This window comes from Pinus tabuliformis, chromosome 3_2, assembly GCF_031772625.1.
Source record: "Pinus tabuliformis cultivar Carrire ecotype Pingquan chromosome 3_2, CPIR1, whole genome shotgun sequence".
Lineage (NCBI taxonomy): Eukaryota > Viridiplantae > Streptophyta > Pinopsida > Pinales > Pinaceae > Pinus > Pinus tabuliformis.
In genome coordinates, this window is record NC_142302.1 from 548,785,969 (window position 1) to 548,801,293 (window position 15,325).

The following is a 15,325-nucleotide window of genomic DNA, read 5'->3' on the forward strand; positions in this document are numbered from 1 at the left end:
AGGAAGCATACTTGGTATTAGCATCCCAAGGTAATAGTTGATTAGTGTATATAACCAACAGTTAGGTGATGTGACAGTACATAGTAAGAATCAGTTGTAGCAAGGTAAAGGTAAAAGAAATGAATTGGGTGAGATTTAATTTGGCTATGTTTGGAAACCTTAATTCCAAATGAATAAGTGTTTTTCATACAAGAATCCCTCTTAACCTTGATTTTGTCTGACATTATGCATATATGTGCTATAGTTATGAACATGTATTTGACTGGTACATCAACTATTTGCTAGTTATAGTTGGATCTGTCAAAGGATTGGAGTCCCTTGAGAGATGGCTTGGATGTGTTCAATTTCAAGCAACGTGCTTGACACAACAAGGTAAGGTAATTGGTGTATTGTTATGTTTATTTATGCATTGACAATTATGTGTTTATGGCAATATGGTGTAGGGGATTGCATGGCAAGAGACTGCCATGAAATTCTGAAGAAGGCTCAGGTTGAGATTTCCTTTGGAAGCACTGGGAACCATGGGGATTGAGTCATGGTGTCTATTGAGAGTATTTTGATTTCGATTCTTTGTGCTTTGTTTGCACTTGATTTGCAACTTTGTTTATGTCTAGTGTATGGCCATACCACTTTGTTTGTGGAGTCGTGTTGTTATTGGTTTTCAGGGTTTTCTTCTTGTTTTTTTCTTGTGCTTTCCTTTTAAGTTTTGAGCCTTAGGAAGGAGGTGAGTTAATGGAGATTAGGAAGAGATGAATGAAACCTAGCATGTAATTTAAAACCCGAATGAAGCTCGATGCATAAGTAATGGAAGTTGAAGGTAAGAATATGACAATCAGTTGGATTGGTTCAGTGCATTGGAGTAAATGGACAGTGGAAGTGGAGTCATGGAAAGGTAACAGGAAAGGTGAAGTAAATGGATCTGAGGCATCAGATGCCTTGGCTATGTTGGGAACGATTGTTCTCAATGTTGTGCATGGTGTTCACGGATAAAGGGAGTTCTCTTAACCTTGACGTTATGTTATCTAGTAATTATGTTATGGTCATGATTATGTTGATGTTTATATAAGTATGTATGTGTGCATGTATTTTGTTGTTTGATAAGATCATGATTATTTTATGCTAATGACTATGTATATGTATTAATGTATCTATGCCACTATCTGACAAGGTTTTCAGGGATCATTCTTGTGGACGAATGATTACTTATGTGGGTGGGTGGCATAAAAAGATTTCTAGTTCATAACGAATCAAGTGGGAAGAGTAGCCCAACATATCTTTGAGGCCAGTATCATGTGGATATGAATTGATGTTATGTGATTATATTATGTCTAGATTTATGCTATGACAGACTATGCCGAGAGATACATTAGCGAAATGAAAACAACGCGATTTGAAACATGCTAGGATAAGCATGGATGGCAGAGAAACACTCGAAGCAAGGTTGCTTGGTAGAAGCACTATGGTCTTGGATGTGCAGTGCTATTTTTGTGTATATATTATGCATGTTCTATATTTAGCGATTGTACCTATAGTTATGTGTAATGTTGTATATGCAGTATTGTGTACATATTGTACTGTGCACGTGATGGATATGCGTCATTGTGCGGATATGGTGTTGTGCACATGTTGGATATGCAGTGTTGTGTACATATGGTGTTTTGTACATGTTTTATATGCAGTACTATGTACATATGGTGTTGTGTGCATGTTGTACAAGTGGAACTATGTACATATGGTGTCGTGTGCATTATTATACATCTGGTATTGTGTGCATATGGTGGTGTGCACATGTTGTACATGTGGTGTTGTGTGAAAATGGTGTTGTGTGCATATGGTGTTGTGTACATGTCATTCATGTGATGTTATGTACATGTGGTGTCATGTACATGTAGTGCATGTGGTACTGTGTACATGTGGTATTGTGTACACGTTGTACAGGTGGTGTGGTGTACCTGTGGCACTGTGTATGCGTTGTGCAGGTGTTTCCGTGTAGATGTGATGGTGTGCACATGTTGTGCACGTAGTGTTGTGTACAGGTGGTACTGTGTACATGTTGTACATATGGTATTGGTGTACATGTTGTATTGTTTGCATGTCGTCCGTGTCGCGTTGCATGCATGTGGTACTATGTATGTGCATTGTGTAGTTGCGGTATTGTGACATGTGTACTCGTTGTGTTTTACTCTATGTAGTTCATGTATTGTGATGTGTTGTATGTCAGGTGTAGCTGCATGCACTACATGGTGTTGTATGTCGTGTGCGATTGTATGTGTGTGATGCACATTATCTATATGTGCACATGGTTGAGGAGAACGCACTAGGTGGTTGTCGGGTGTGGCAACAGATCCGATGTGCGTATGGAACAAGGACAAAGGTAGAAGCTAAGGATTGATTAAAGGATAAGTATCAATATTTTATTTCAATTTTCTTATGCATGTGATCTATGATTCTGGTTTATGATGGTTACATGTGATTTTTGATTTAGATATATGATGGTTGTGCTTTGAGATAACCTGATGTGATATGTTTATACATCATGATTTGGTCAAAGGTTCTAGTTTGACTTGTTGTGACATGAAGTAAACCTAATTGAAAGTGTACCTTATTGATGAGCTACTAACGAGGTATGATTTGAGGTTATTTCAATTTATTTTGAATCCAATGGAAATTATGTGATTGGTACCAGAAGGCATGAAATGCCCAGTTGGATGGTCGAAACTAAAGACAATAATTTGCAGCAACAATGAAATAAATTGGAACAGGTAGCATTATGTTGGTAAAGCACTTCAGGAGCAGGGCCATTGTGGGACACTAGTACCCAATAATGTCCATTGATTTCCATGAGCATGTTATGACCAGTATGATGGTTTTGAGGCAGTTATATGCCCTGGTGGTTTGACCTTCCCATGCAAGGAAGCCTTGCCAAGGTATGGATCCCTTGGGATAGGGGATGCCAGGGAACTTGGAAGGTGAGTGACTGCACAGAAGGTGTGACCGGATTTCCTAAGGGACTATGTAGAAGAGAATGGAAGGTCAGGGATGGATTTGTTTTCGTACTAAGCATTTCTAGATGGAATCAGATGCACATTGGGAGTGAACCCTGGAAAAATGAGCCGGTAACTGTTCACTGAGAGGACAAGTGGTGCAAGATTGTAGCACTGGACATTGGATGCATCTTTGACTTTGGTAGTGGATTTTGGACTTCCTTGGAAAGAGGTGAATCCTGACATTAATTTTGAGGGTGGAGGTGTAAGCCTCTAGATTCCCTTGTTGTTGATGCAGGCATCACATCCTTTTATTTGTTGGTTTAGCAAATGTGCATATGTGTATATGTGGTTATTATTGTAAATACCCTAATGAGTTGAGTTATAAAGTTCCAGTAAACGGTATGTTTATCATGTTTCAACAGTGGTAATTGTAAATACAGCAACGAGTTATGTTATATATTTCCATGGGAAGTATGTTTTGTTTTCAACAGTCTTGCTGGTTATAGGTGTCATTGAACATCGAGGACGGTGTTCCCCCAAGGGGGAGGGTTTTGTAACAACCTTGATTAAAAATCCATGTAAAAATATATAAGACCACAGTCATGGGACACGTATTCCAAGATGAATGGTGGGAAAAGCATCTTAGTGGGTATTAATTTCGGTTATTATGGCTAAAGGAAATTGGAAAATGGAATTTTTGGCACATTTATTTATGAAAATAATGTAAATTAGGAGAAAGGGAAGGTGAAAGGCCGCAGGTTGCATGTGAGGATGAAAATGAAGCAAAATAATAGAAATTGAAGAAAATAGAGGCCTCATTGATAAAAAGGCTTACGAGGAACAATTGGCAAGCTTTTTGGCTCAATCTTTTACTCAGCATTGGAGCAAGAAAGGAAAAGGAGGCAAAGAGGAAGCAGAGATCAAACAAGGAAGAGCAGGATCAAGAAACTACAGCAAGATTCTTTGCAATTGTCAATTTTCATGTATGATTTCCTTGCTAGATTTGGCATGCATGGTATTGCATGTGGTTATTTCCTATTATGGCATGGGTTTTGACATGTGTGACAGTGTTTTCAGCCTAGCCTTGCAATTTCCGAATAGCCATGGTGTGATGGGGTTCTCATGTTTTGGTTGAGCTAGATTTCTGAATGGATTCGAAGCTAAGTGAGGTGGATCTCCGAAAGAAAGAACACATGGCCTAGTGATCCCCGAACCAGATTATGGATCACAGTAAAGCCACTAGCCTAGTGACCCCTAAACCAGACTATGGGTTGCGGTAAAGCCATGTATTGTGTGCCTCGATGGGCCTACGAATCCTCGATTAGTTAATGGCAAGATATACGGTAAATCCTAGAGGTAGTTGCCCTTGATTGGGCCTAAGGATCATTGTCGATGAATTGGGGGATATATGGTAAAGCCTAGAGGGTGGAGTCTCAGTTTAGTGCCTAGTGATCCTTGGATTGGACTGTGGATTGCGGTAAAGCCTGAGAGACTAGGAGATAGGAAAATTCCTCACAGTGTAGGTGGATAAATTCGGTGGCATCCATGCTTGTTTTGGCCTAGTGATTTGGTAGAGATCATGGTAAAGCCTGTTATTACATGTTTATTGTGTTGGTCTAGTGATCCGGTGTGGATCTTGGTAAAGTCTGGTTTCTTTTGATGAGGGTGAGGTGGTTTAACCTCGAGATTCCTTGGTTGGCTCTTTTCGTTTGAGTCCCACATTCATGCTTGAAATATGGCACAGGGCTAAATGGATGAAGAGAGAATTGACTGACCCATTGTATGGTCGGGTGGAGCTTGGTAGTCTCATCCCGGGTTGGCTTTTGCATTCATTAATAATATGTTCTTTCCTTGACATGTATTATGACAGTGATGATGTATGGCTCTCATAGTGTTTTTATTTGCAAATGAATGAACAATGTATCTATGACCTAATAGATGATAATGCAACTAATGATATAATGGGACAATGCTTCTTAGAAATTTTCAGATAAATATGAGACCCCTATGCTCAAATTTATTGTTTACACCTGTAGATTACATATTTGTGACATGTTTGACGAAATGCATGTCATGGCTAGTAGGGGTCTAGCTAGACCTTGTCCTTATTTTTGCAAATGCATCATTATTATGTTGTGTAAATTCATTTCCAAAAGTGGAATTGAGTTCTGGGCAGTGACCTAGGCTTTGGGCCTGAAAAAGTGGCTCAAATCTCATAGACGCAGGCACAACAATGGGAAAAAAATTCCCTGGATGCATGCATACCCATGTTGTGGGAGTGTCCAGAGCCACTTGGACGCATGCTTGTCCATATCAAGGGAGTGTCCGAGATTTTAATGGTCTAAAAAATCAATTGGTCTCAAGGGTTAGTTACCTAAGTGGTTGGGATGGCTCCTGGGAGTTTTGTTGTTGATTTGGAAGGTATGTATGGTGTGTTTCCGTCGGTTCCCCTTACTTAAGCTCACCTTGGAGGTTGGATCCCATTATAGTGGCCTCTCATCGCATATTTACACCAGTTGGCCAGTTACTTAGGTAGATGTGGGATGAGGGTGTTACAATCTCTTTTAACATTAAGAACTATAGGTTGACAATAGAAGCATAACAATATAAGAATCAAATTCAAAGTGCAACATTATAGAAAATTCTTCGGCGTGATATTTGTTTCAATTTTAGTGAAGATAATTTGACCTCGTATAGCATAAAAAAAACCAAGTGATACTACCAATACAAAGCATTTCAGAAGAAGACTAATTTTGATAAAATACATGGAAGAACTAGAAGGATGTAGCAAAGATTTTTCTACAAGAAGAGTAAGAAATTTAATAGTATGCATTGAATATAGTCAAATGGATGATAGCATGGAAAGAAGTTTCTATCAATCAAAGGAAAAATTTCACTTACCTCATATTGAAAAATGTTACTCCTAAATCTTGAAAATCAAGAAGAAGGAGTTTCATAAAATATCTTATCTTCAAAGGGAATTGGAAACCAAAACATATTAGATCTTTGTTTAGATACATTACTTCTAGATATTTGGACAAAAATTCAAAATATACTTATTACCAATATCCTTCTAGAAGGTTGGTTGACATTTTCTAAGATATAAGGCAACATCAATAAAAAGTTTTGATCCAGCAGTTGATTAGTTCAAATTTTGAACACATCATTTAGTTTGACAAAGTTGATGTTGATATTACTTATGGTTGTTTCTAATTGGAATTTGATATAATTTCTTGGGAGAATGTGAAGCAATATTTTGTTGCAATATGAAAGGAAGAACATCTAAGGCTTGTACAATCAGCTAAGGAGAAGTTTGGATGATGGACAACTTTATGACATGATGAATTCTGTTACGAACAGCATCAAGGAACCAGGAAGATCGAATCACATTATGATTCGTGACTTGATGAAGTCGTGAAGCTACAAGTATATCTCCATTGACGAGCAAGTAGTCAATGCATTGATGAAGTTTCTTTTCACAAAAAATCTTAGGCTTGTGGATATCTCCTACCTGGTTGACAGGGAGTGAGGATGGACACTGTGTTCTCCATGTGTCACGTACTATGGTCAGGACTAATAGTCATAAGCCTAGTGCATGAAGACTAGTAGGGATAATGGTGGGTTGGATAAGCATCAGGGACATACAGTCTTGGGTCACATATTTTGGTTTATTAGGATTAACATCCTAAGTTGCATACACGGACTTGGTAAAGAATGGCCTAGAGGACGAACTTTTCCTTGGGATTAGGAATTAGTCTTGTCAGGTCATACCTTGGGATCACCAAGGTGGGGTATGTGCCTTGAGAGATGGTGGTGTCCAAATTGATGCCTCCCAGCATGTGCTCTAATCTAGTGGAGAGATAGAGTGTACTTGTCAAGGCCTTGGTAGTTTGAAAATGTTGGTTATTATGATGTAATCATCATTGATGCTTATCAATCCATATCCTTTATTATATGAATATTTCAACTTGAGAATATACTATTGAGTCATTATGAATACCTCCCTAGTTAAGAGGGAGTGTTGAAATTGTAACTAATGTTGATCTTCATAATGTAATGTAATTTTATCATTGACATATTTATTATATTCGTTATTTTTATATTCTATGTTTGTTCAAAGCATGTTCTTCATGTTTAAAGAGTCAAAATAATTTATTATCAGTCAAAATAATTTGTATATGAGTCATGTCCCATTTGGATATTTGAAAGAAAAGAAATTGAATTTTATTTTTGAATCAAAGAGTCAACACAAAAACCAAGTTATCCCTCCTTGGATAAATCAGCCTATGTGGTACTTGTTTGACCCTCATGGAAAACTATATATAAGAGTCAACTTGACCTCTTTGAAGACCATTGAGTTCATCACATCATACAGAGAAAGAAAGAAAGTCAAAGTCAAACTAGAAGAGAAGAAAGTCAAAGGAGAGAGAAATTTGAGTTTTCTACCTTTTTTCACACATGTGAAATCTATATGGCATATCTAAGGTAATTATAGGGTTGAAATTTGGACTCTACTATAGGACTGTAAATGCTGTGATTTTGACTAGATTTTAGGAAGTTTTATGAGTGTTGACTTTCGTTGAATTTAACTTATTGGAGGAGGGTTGAGTTGGAACCTTTGTGGCAGTTTGGTCTTGGTCTTGGTTTAGGATATCTCTTTTTGATTCAATTTTATAAGAAGAGGATTGTTTGGATTTCCCCTTTATGGGGTTTTTCCCTAGCTTGGAGCCTAAATCTTGGTGTCTCTTGTTTCTTTGTGATCTTTATATTTTTGCACATTTGTATAGTTTCTTGATGGAGAAGTCATAATAAGTAATAAATAATCCATATAACATTCACTAGTAATTATCAAGAAGAGAAATCAAGCATCATCTCCATTACACTTGGTTTCTCAACAAGTATTACTTGCAGTGACTTGTCTCTTGGTTTGATTATGAAGTTGTTAATAATATTATTTTTTAGTTTATTTAGTGCATGTTGTATATTGAAAAAATTATATAGAAGTCACTATCATACATTATTTTCTAGTTTTTCATCTTCTTTTATATATCCTAAATTGTATGTCAAAATGCATGTTTTAATGGGATTATATGGCTAAATAAATGGGATAATTTTACAACTGGTGTACTTGAATATGGTTGGAGTTAGTATTTGAGTGAATATGGTCTCCATGATGACGCAATGGTGAGTGAGGATCAATAGGAGCCATGTGTGGTTTTTCTTGGAGCCATGGAATCAAATTTCACCATATGTTTCATGAAATTCCAAGTGCAAGAGTTGAGATGAACAATGGTTGTCAAGTTGTCTCTTTAGAGGTCTTCATTATTGCAAGGAAGGGGATAAATCAGAGTCATTTGATTATAAGTACAAATATCCAATGACTAATAGGGTTTTGGACAAAAATAATGGAAATTCTCTAGTGGAATGGTGATCATCTAATCATTTTCCAAATGTAATCTTAATCATTGCAAAAGTTTCATTTTGGGCCAAAGTATCCCTTTTCAATTTTCTATGGAGCATTTCTCACCATTGAAACAAAACATGGAGGAATTAGGGTTGTCATGAACTTTTGGGCCACTTTTGAAGTGAACTCCAACCATCAATCTCATTCAACCCAGTGACCTTGAAGGATTCATCACACTCTAATGTAAGAAAAACTTCAATACCACTACAACCATCAGATGTCATGGGGAAAATAGTCCTAGCCATTATGGAGGTTGGATGAGGAGTTTTATAGTTGATGAAGGAAGAGGAACCATGAAGCACAAGGAAATGTGTCATACAGAGCTAATTATGAACTGTAATCACCTAACTGAGACTTGGAACAATAAGATGATGATGACTTTTTTAACAATTTTTTAGCCTAGAGGTTAATTCAATGGAGACATGATATTGACAATTTAATTGCATATATGAGCTTGTCAAATCAGTTGCATACATGATTTATAATGGTAGTATATTATAGATATTCCATTATTGGACATTATGGTTGATAAAATTTTATAATATAGATACGAGAGAGAAAAATTATCATATATTTTTTATGCTATGAAGTACCTTGTAGCTTTGATGTGAACATAGGCAACTGGGTATGTTATAGGGCCTATCATTCAATGAGAATTGCATTTGGTGGTCCCCCTTTAGCAATTTTTTGGTTCCTAGATAAGTGGCTATTCAAGAAGGGTATCTTCAAAATAATGGACCTCTTTGATGGTTGCACCCTTAGTGTGAAGATGTGGGCAGATATGAGAACATAATTATGACTCTGGAGCTCCAACAAGCCCATACTCAAGTAAGTTCAAGATATGGTCGCCGATGAAATTTCCCTTAAAATGTAGGTGATTGTCTCAATGTCATAGTGGAAAAACTAGAAATGAAATTACACTAAAGGTTTCATCAAGTACAAACTAGTAGATGGGTATCAATGGGTACGATACAAGAATCCTTGTTGCTCATCCTCATCTTTTTTTTGTAGTAATTACACAAGTAGAAAGAATAACATAAAATGTATACCACCTATCAGAGAGAATCACATACAAGCATACAATCTAATGTTAATGAACATATTGACTAACTTACAAGTAATGTCCAAAACATTCCACAATGCTCAATAAGGACAACATGGCATATCAATATGTTCTACTAGATTCACAAAAATGAAATTGAATTTTATATCAAATTCAATTTAAGAACGTGCCATGACTTAAAATTATCTTTTCATTGGATGATTAACCCATTGACAACCAAATTGAAAATGTCCTTTGATCCAAGGTAAAAACACAGAACAAAAATAATAGATCATCGAGTCAAGGAAAGCATCTCCGTTTTGTCATCATACAATCTTTAAACTATAATTTGTCTTCATTAGATCACCAATAATTCCCATAAGAACACAATCCATCCTTGAAATGGTGGAAATTAACAACATCCCTCACAATAATTTATCACCTAATAATCTTGGAGATGAACTTAGTTGCAATATGAAAGTCGCCACATACAAGACGATTCTTTGTAACTCGGATTGCAGTACCAGGGCATGTGTTGATAATACCAAAACCAATGGACAACTTTTCACTATGATTGTAGAGCATGTGTTCCTTTGTCTCCTACTCAATGTCATACAACACAAATTTTGTGTTAAGCACATAGTGTGCCTCCTCCTTTTGGCAAGCCAAAGTCTATAATGCTACACAATTTTTCTTGGTTAGGGGTTGAGATGTATCTCCCACAAGGAGTGTATGAACCCATTTATCCAGTTCAATGGAGTTGTGCCCTTAATTATTTTTTAACTTGCTATCTTTCATGAGCATTGTAGATTGACTACATCATCAAATTTCCTACTTGCAACATAGGTGTTCGACATAAGTACATAATATCCAGTGTTATCTAGTTCTAAATGAAAAAAAAAAAAAATCTACTACACGTTCACCTAGCTCAATATTGCATTGAATTTTGTAGGCACCAAGTAAGGCTCCCCATACACTTGAATCAAGGTATAATGGCATTATCTGGATGAAGAAAGTGCCTCATCCAACTAGTTAGCATGACCAATAAGGTCAACCATGCATACATAGTCATTGACCATGGGAGTGATGTAATAATCTCAGGTTATGCAAGTGAATTAGTGTCATCCTTCAGCCATGATGATGCCTACATGATTTCATGCAAACAAAGGTAACATGGTGTCTATTGCATTTGGACAAAAAAGTGCAAGAGCATCCTCATCATGTCTATGCATTTCATATCATAAAATCATATCAATCCATGAGACAACTTCTCTAATAATTAGTTTTGTAATAGCCATGGTGAAAAATCCATGTAATAAAAGTTAAAAATAATAACCACTATTGATGGGGCACTTATTCCAAGCTGAATGTTGGGCAAGACATCCTGGGGGTGTTCATTTGGTTTATTATGGTTAAGGAAATTGGCAAAGGCAATGGCTAATCTTTTGTAAAGGCAAAATGGCATTTTTGACACATTTATTTATGAAAATAATGGAAATTAGGAGAAAAATGAGGTGAAAGGTCACAGGTTGCATGTGAGGAGGAAATTGAAGGAAAATAATCGAAAATGAAGAAAATAGAGGCCTCATTAATAATAAGGCTTCTAAGGATAAATTGGTAACCTTTTTGTCAGTTGAGTTTTGGAGCTATCTCATTATTCTCTCTCTCTCTCACTCTTGGACACTTAGAGTTTCTTGGAGCATTTTGGCATTGGATCAATAAAGTCAAAGGAGGCAAGAGGAAGCAAAGATCAAGCAAGGGAAATCAAGATCAAGTAGCGTCATCAGGATTCTTTGCAGGTATTGATTTGCATGTGTGATTCCCTTGCTAGATTGGGCATGCATGGTGTTGCATGTGGTTGTTTTATGTCATGGCATGGGAATTTCCAGGTGTAATAATGTTTTCTCAACCTAGCCTTGCCATTTCTTGATAGCCTTGATGAGATGGGTTCTCATACTTTGGCTCAGATGGATTGTCGGATGGATTCAAAGTTGAGTGGGGTGGATCTCCAAAATGACAAATACATGGCTTAGTGGTCCCTGAACCAAATTGTGGATCACAATAGAGCCACTGGCCTAGTAACCCTTGAGCCAAATTGTGGGTTCTAGTAAAGCCAAGATTGTGTGCCTCGTTGGGCCTAGGAATCCTTGCCGGTGAATGACGGGATATACGATAAAGGGAAGAGGTGGATTGCTCTCCGTTGGGCATAGTAGTCCCAGGATGGGATGTACGGTAAAGCCTAGAGAGTGGGTCTCAGTGTAGGGCCTAGTGATCCCTAGATCAGATTGTGGATCACGATAAAGCCTCAGAGACTACGAGACACTCAAATTCCTCAAAATGTAGGTGGAGAAATCCGGTAGCATCCATGTTTGTTTGGTTATTTTTGATTGGTTATGAGTCCCACATTCATGCTTGGAATATGACACAAGGGTGATTGGATAAAGAGATTTTTGGCTCAGCCAATCTACGGTCAGGTGGAACGTGGTAGTCCCATCCCTGGTTGGTTTCTACATTCATTAATGAGAAATTCATCCCTTTTGTTTTCATGTGTAAATGTACTAGTTTATATGTGGATGCTATGGTTGATGTATTTATGGTATTTGTGTTGTTATTATGTTGGTTATGTATATGTTTTATGACAACAACTATGTATGGCCCTCATGATGTTTTTTCTTGCAAATGAATGGGCAATGTATCTATGACCTGATAGATGATAATGCAGCAAATGACATGAGGGAACAATGGTTGTTAGCGATTCTCAGATAAGTATGAAATCCCTATGCTTAAATTAGTTGTTTACACCTATAGATTACATGTTGGTGATATGTTTGACGAAATGCCTGTAATGGCTAGTAGGGGTCTGATTAAGGGATTCTTCAACTAATTGCTTTTGCATCATTGTTTCCATATTATTTTACTACTTTGAAGATGTCATTCCATTATGGGCAGTGACCTAGGCTCTCGGCCTGAAAAAGTGGCTCAAATCATGGGGATGCTGGCATAAAAATGGACAAAATGGTCCCTGGACGCTGGCATGTGAGAGCATCCAGAGGTCCCTAGATGTTGGCATGCCCATTGCATGAGAGCATCCAAAGGTCAAGTGATCAAAAGTTTCAATGGGACCTAGGGAAAAGCTGCCTGAAGTGTTGGCGTGGTTATAAGGGGTCCTGTAGTTGATGTGAAGGTTTTGTATGTTGTGTTTCCATCGATTCTATTTCCTTAAGGTCAAATAGGAGGTTGAATCCAATCACAGTAGCCTCTCATCACATGTTTACCTCGGTTGGATGGTTACTTGGGTAGATGTAGGAGGAGGGTGTTACAGAGTGGTATCAAAGCACGGTTCACCCCTCGGACTGGATGGGATGTGTGTTGGTCATGCATGCATGTCAGTTGCATGTATGTCTCTTACACTTGCATTCCATGTGCTTGTTGCATTTGCATGATGTTGACTATGGTTGAGTGATGTTGTCATGTGGAAGTTGATGTTGTCATTATGGATTGCGTTGTCATGAGTGTATGATTTGTTACATGTCATTATATGTTGCTTACATGTATCATTTTGCGTTCTTGGTTACATTCTCGTATGTTTGGTTACATTCTTGTATGCTTGGTTACATCTATCATTCTTGTAGGTTTGGTTACAAGTATTGTTCGCTTATGCTTGATTACATGCATTCATGCATGTGTGTGGTTGATTATGCATTGCTTATGCATGTTGATGTTTGCATGTGGCCATGTGTACAATGGCGTAATGGTTGTTGTCATGCATGAGGTCATGGTATGTGTAGTCGATATGGTCATGCATTGATGATTGGATTCTAGCTAGAATGATGTTTATGTGTTGATGCACTTATTTGTATATGTTTATATGTTGTTATGATTATGTTATACATGTGTCACGCTGATTTGGATGATCTTGCAGATGAGGTATCCTCCCCAAATTATACTAAGGTACGTTGGTTTATTATGATTTGGTTTTTTCTAACAAAGTATGCCTTGCAGGAAAGAGATCAAATGGCTAGCAAGATGGTAGACTATAAAGGCTCTCCCTAAGAATCGGATGTGCAACGCGGTGGGCACTCTTTTGATTGGGAAAACACCTTGAGAGACTTGAAGGAAGAGATAATGAGTTATAAGGTAGACAATGATAGGATCATACATGCACAAGAGAAGCAAGTAGAGGTTAATGCAATACTCCTTCAAAGTTTTTCAGAACTGCAGCAACAAGTGCCACTTCAGATCAACCATGGATAGGAGGACATAACTAATGGGGCATATAGTAGTAGGTCTCTTGGTAGACACAGGTCAGATAGAGATGACATGGTTAGAGATGGCAGGTCGTTGGACACTCCAGATAGGAGAGGTGATGAGTACAGGGACTATTCTAGTTCTGGTTCTGACAAGAATCATTATCAACATCATTACCATCTTTACAGGAGGAGTGATAGGGGATACTTTCCAGATGTATTTAAGAAAACAAAGCCACCTACTTTTGATGGAGATGTGATCCAAGATATTCTACTTATAGATGCACCATAATTACATGTAACAGAGCTTATTAACCATGGAACTTAAAAAAACATAAACAATGTGGAAATAATAAGATAAGCATGAAACCATGACACAAAGATTTGATTACAGATTTCATTCAATTTGGACTATGTCTCCAGGCCCTGCTCAATAGTGGGGAGGCCTTCATTCATTAAGTGGCATAAAAAGAGATAAAGTACAAGAAACATCCATTTACAGTCCTTATACCTCTAAGATGGAAGATAGAAAAAGAATGGAGAGCCCAGCTTTAGAAAAAGACAATACCCATGAAACCCTGGTGAAAAATCATGCAAAATCATCGGTCTAAACGCCCAATTCTAAGAAAAAGAGCTTCTGCACCTTCTTAGAACCTACCTGTTACTCAAGGCAAGGTTTAGACCTACTACTAGGTTAGGTTGTTGTTGTACACAATGGTTTCTGAACTTTTGTGCCAGTCTCTGCCTTTTCCTGTGTTGATAGTCCAATATATACCCTTGATTGGCAGATTCCTCAATCCCGGGTAGTTTCAACAAATGACAAGTTTAGAAGACTGGTTGTTTCAAACAGAGAATCTCGAACCTTGAATAGTATGCAAGTAACAACCTATTAAACATAGAAAAACCTCTATCAACAACAGTTCACATAGACCGTTTCGCATTAAACCTCAAACTGTTGGATAAATTGGCGTATTACTCCTAAACCTAGTGGACAAACCTCGTGCCTTTATAATAAGCGAGATTTGTGATAAAGGCAAACTTGATGGCAATATCAACTGAGATCCATAATCCATCAGATCCGATAAATAATTCACAAATCGCAATCGGTTGGAGCCAGGGGTGATTCTCCATAATGGGCCACTACGGAGTGCGAACTGTAATCTACGAACCGGTGGACCCAACAGGTTTTAAAAACCACACCCTATAACTAAAATGCATCAGGGAAATTGGCATATCGCAATCGGCAGAGTCAGAGGGTGTTACAGTTCATAGGACGCTACATTGTGCGATATGCGATGCGATATCGCAATCGCAACCTTTCTTGCTTGGGGCCGATTTGTAACCATCGATCCGTCTTCGATCTGCAATTGTGATATTGCAATCGCAAGCCGTTACGTTGGGGGCATATTATTCACCCATGGACCCTCTGACTTCTACGATAAGAGAACTGTGGGGCCAATGGCGATCTGCCACTTGGCGCTTCCCCATTCGCTGAAGAATCCTTCCATGTCATTTTCTCTGCCACCTGTCAAAGACAAACTTGTACTTTGACTTGATCTAACTTCTTCATATGAGCTCAGATTTG